Source organism: Molothrus aeneus (genome assembly GCF_037042795.1).
Source record: "Molothrus aeneus isolate 106 chromosome Z unlocalized genomic scaffold, BPBGC_Maene_1.0 scaffold_33, whole genome shotgun sequence".
Classification (NCBI taxonomy): Eukaryota; Metazoa; Chordata; class Aves; order Passeriformes; family Icteridae; genus Molothrus; species Molothrus aeneus.
In genome coordinates, this window is record NW_027098761.1 from 2719438 (window position 1) to 2724328 (window position 4891).

Consider the following 4891-nt stretch of genomic DNA (forward strand, 5'->3'; position numbering starts at 1 on the left):
TCTGCACCTACAGTTGGGGATTTTCACCAGTGTGAGTGGGGTTTCTTCTTGTGCAGCATTTTGTTCTTTCAGCCCTTCACCTCTGAGGCAGATTGGGGTATTTAGGCACCAGATGGGTCCCCTCCTCATGCACCAGACCTTTCTTTCACTGCCAAAATCAACCAGCTTGTTGAGCAATTCTTGTGTTGCACATCTGCAGCAGCAGACCTGGCTCTTGTTTTCCACATCTCACCCTCACAGGGTTTGCAGCTTTCCACAGCTTGCCAGTTGTTTGCAGAGCTCTGTTCTGCCACAAAGTGGATCTAGTTTTAAATTTAAAAGTGACATACATTTTTCTTTCTCCTTCTCCTCTCAGATAATTTCCCACTCCCTTCATATTTTTGTTTCAATATTGCACTGATGCCTTTTCCTTCATCCTAAAATTAAGAGCCAGATGTTGTTAAAGGATAAAGGTATTTTACTTTGGTATTGAGTAAGGATTTTTATGGTGTGACACTTCTCCAAGGTGGAATACTTAGAAATGCACACACACACACAGTAGATTTCATATACAATTAGCACATCTAACAAAGATGCTCTAATGAGAGATTTGAATGAATAGCATGATATCTCCTTATCTAGAAGTATCCCCCCTTAAATGGGCCTAATCTTAGTTTACAGGGTACATTCTAGAGGGAACCTTGGTTTCTCAAGATAGTGTAGTATTTCTGGCCTCCAACTGCAAGGCCTTTGGCATGTTTGGTCTTGTGGCCTAACAGAATACCAGGACTATGCTAAGTTATCAGACTTAAGGAATTGCATGCATGCATGCTAAGGGCACTGAGAATACATAAAAGGTATTTAAAAGAAAAGGCAAAAAAATTGTCATGGCATCAGCACTGGTACTCCTTGATCTGATTCACTAAGACTAGAAAAAAAAGTAGTAAAATAGATGTTAATAAATAGGCAGGATTAGATAAAATTTTTGAGAACAGTCATAAGAAACTGTGGCAAGAAAAAAAAATTGTGTCTCGGGTCTGTGTATCATAGGAGGCCACCAATATACTCAAAAACTCTTTTAGCAAGGCGTGGATAATGCCAAAGCAGTGGGAGCAGCTACCACTCCTGGTGAGATGACACAGTCTGTGAGAAAATGAGATCCAGGGATGAACACAGTCTCTTTGGAAGCTGTTGGAGAGGCTCCAGTGAAGTTCAGCATCACTGCTTTCTGGAGGAAGGGTGGTAAGTATGCCAATAAAAGGGGTTGTGTGGGCATAATAATCCTCTTGCACTTTCAAAAAGCCTTTGAGAAGCTTTTTGCAAAGCTTATTAAACTTTGTAAAGAAAATAAGTTGCCACAAGATTGGATGAAAGGCTGGTTTTGGAGTTGAAAGCTGGTATAAGAAGAGGAAGTGAGGGACAGGGCTTAGTGGTCACTCTCCAGGAAGGAGGAGATTTATGCAGTCAGGGGATAATTCAGGTTGGAAGGGACCTCTGAAGGCCATCTAACCCAGCCTCCTCTCCAAGCATGTCTAAAGGGCTAAGGTTATGCAAGGACTTCTTCAGTGAAACTTGAATGTGCCCAAGGATAGCCATTCCACAAAAGCCTTAGAATTTGAGCTGTTTTTTTCTTGATGCATCTATCTGTGACCTCTAGAAAGCTGTTGGGCTGGAGAGGCACTCACTGGCTGTCGTTATGGTCACTTGGTGGTGGTCCTTAAAGTCCTTTTCAACTCAAACCATTCTATGCTTTATGTGTGGAAATTAAAAAAAAAAAATTGCTTCCAAGTTTGAACAACACTACATGATTTTTGTGGCATGGTTATGCCCAGAAATACTACTGATCCTGAACACTGTCCCTCCATTCATTTCCCACACACACACACACACACAGATGGCTTTTGTTGGTGGGGTTGTGGCAGATGGCTACAGCAACAGAAAACCTCCTTTTTGTTTTCTGGTGCTTTGTCTGAGCAGGGGATCTTGGCTGGCAGATCATGCAGCAGCCATGTCTACTCTGGACAAGCACCAGTAAAACCAAGACTATCACAGGATTTTTTTTTTTTTTCAGTATTATCAGGCAACAGGCCTATACAGCAAAGTGTATTAGTGTTATTTGGAATTATAGTCTATATTTGAAAAAAAAAAAAAAAACAAACCCCTGGAAATTTACCTGTCCTAGAGCAACATGTTAACATGTTTTCTCTTGCACCTGAAGCTGACTACACCAGCATCACCAGCAGCAGCATTGTGCAGTGTGCAGATTCAGCTAATAAGAAGGTTTGGCAATGACTTTGACTTCAAGTACATTAAATCTCCTCACTGTCCTGAAAATACAAGCTGGATAATTCTGCATGGATCAATGCACATAAGGCTACAGCTTCCACTAGGGAAAAAATCCTCCTCCTTGACTTGCCTGCACTTACCTCCTTTCACTGGCAAATATCATTCCCCTTTGTCATTAACGACTGTGTATTTGTTTTCAGTGCTTTATCTGAGGTACTCACCGGAAAGCTACAACGGAAATGGTTTGGAAGAAAAAAAAAGTTCCAGCACAAACTACACAAGACTGAATATGTGATTGTTTCCTGGACCTTGTCAAAGACTCCCTTCTCTGCAGTTTAGTCTTTGTTTGTCAGTAGCAGTGGCAAATGCTTGGTGGATGAAAGGTTTGCTGATCACAGGAGGGTATTCAACTTTCCGATTGCCAAACAGAGAACAGTCAGGCAATCCTCTGTAATCCTCTAGGTTAAACAATCCTTTGCAGCTTTTCCTTGCAGTGCCCGTGTAACTTGTAGAATGCATCTAGGGTAGGGGTGCCAAGCAGCTTCCCTGTTTGTGGTATTTATTATCCTGCCAAAGTGAACTTGTTTCCTTTCCTGTTTAGTTTGTTTGTTTATTTGAAATGCATTGTACAATCCCTGAGCAATGCAAGCAAAAATGGGGTTATGGACCTACTTTGACAGGAGAACAGACAGCATTCTCCAATTTTAATGCTTGCTTTTTAAACACTGTTTATAGTCATCTGATTGCTGGAAAGCTGTTATTAAGACAGTGTATTTCAGTGTATTTTAGTATGTAAGTTTTAAGTGCTTTTCATCAGTTGAAATGAATCTCACATCCACCATGCACACTTTGCCAAAGCTGACACTTCTCTCAGTCCCAAGCTTCCCAGGTGGTTGAAGGAAGAAGTGGGAGGAAAACAAAAATGTTTTCTGTGACCCTCCATCTCAGTTGGTACTGCTACCCTTGTCCCCCCTGGGCAGCACTAGGTCTGCAGCAATGAGTAAGCTATGCTAACTGGAGTTTGGGTTAATTGGGTCACTCCTCATTAGTACTGCCTTATTTAGCAGTCCGGTTTTTCTTAGTATTACAACTACCTATTTGAGTGTCCACATCTGCATGTATGGGTGTGTTGTATTTATAATATATGTGCATGTATTTTAAACATATGCTTATATAAACCTGTGTATGTGTATTTTTGTCTATATATGCATGTGCATATTTATTTATGTATATAGCTATTTATGCTTTTAGCTATACTAGATCAGGCTCGTTAGTGATGAGAAGAAATTTTCTCCCAAAGGTTTCCTCATTTTCAATGGGTAGATTGCTACAAGCGCAAATTTAAGAATTCCAAGGGATCTTCAGTGACCTTTAAAATGTACACAAATAGTCATGGTTGCAAAATGTTGGCTGCTCTGCCGACTCACAACATCATGTACCCAGAGTTTGGAGACCACTGAGGCTTTGGATGTGGACAGTGATACATCACAGTCAGAGGATCATCTGGGGAAAAAATAGTGGTTTCCTGTGATACTTTTTAAAACTTATCTATGAAACATGCATTCCAACTTTTTTTCCAAGATGAAACAAAACAACAACCTCCACTTGTCATTTGTCTTTTAGTTTTCTAGAGCAAAGCTAGATTAAAAAGCAGAAGCTAGGATGGGATAAAATGTGTGAAAACAAACAGGCTGGGAAATTATCTGTTGTTTTGTTCTTTGGGATTTTTCTTTTTCAGTAGGCCCTGTACCATTTATAATAAAAATAAAAATAATAAATTAGCATTCATTAGCAGATAATAATACTTACGATTTATTAAAATGGTCTTGCTATTCAGTACTATATCTGTATAAAACTTTGTTAGTGCCATCAAATGGAATCTCCTAAATTTGCAAATAGTGGAATAGTACTTTTCTTAAAGTATGGATTGTTGCAAGCAAAGCTCTATCATTATTCTGTTGATAATTGTATCAAGTCCTGTTTTGAGTGAGTTCTTGCCCGTGGGATTAACAGCAGCATGTGTTCACATAACCATAACACAGAGTATTGTGTACCATCTAGTATGCCTAAAACGTTTACTCTGTTTTGTTTATTTTTTTTATTTTAGTGTACACAGTGGTATGTGACAGCTGATGGTATTTTTATAATGGATCTGGTATATTTCCTGTGTAACCTCTGCAGGTGACCCTGCATTGGGGGTTGGGCTAGGTAATCTTCAGAGGTGCCTTGCAACCTAAACCGTTCTGTGATTTGTGTTTGTTTTACTATAATGCAAGAGCATCCTTTTGGAAAATTGTACTTTAAACATCACATGAGCGCTAAAAAGCCCACGCGGCATTTAAGAAATTGTATTACTAATCAGCCTACTATTGAAAAGATAGATATTATTTAAATAGTAATATTTTTTTTAAAAAGTTTAAATACTTTAAAAGAGGAAGTTTACACTGCTCTCTCCTTTGGCTGTGACAGTCCCAGGTCCCTCCCCTGGTGCAGACAAGCGGTGCGGGGATGTTGGTCCTGTTCGTGCGGGGTAGGACCCGGCTCTGCCCCAGCGCCTCTCCCTGCCCTGCTCACCTGGTGCACCTGCCCTCGGCGCGTCATCTCGCTCTGCCCATCGCCTCTCGGG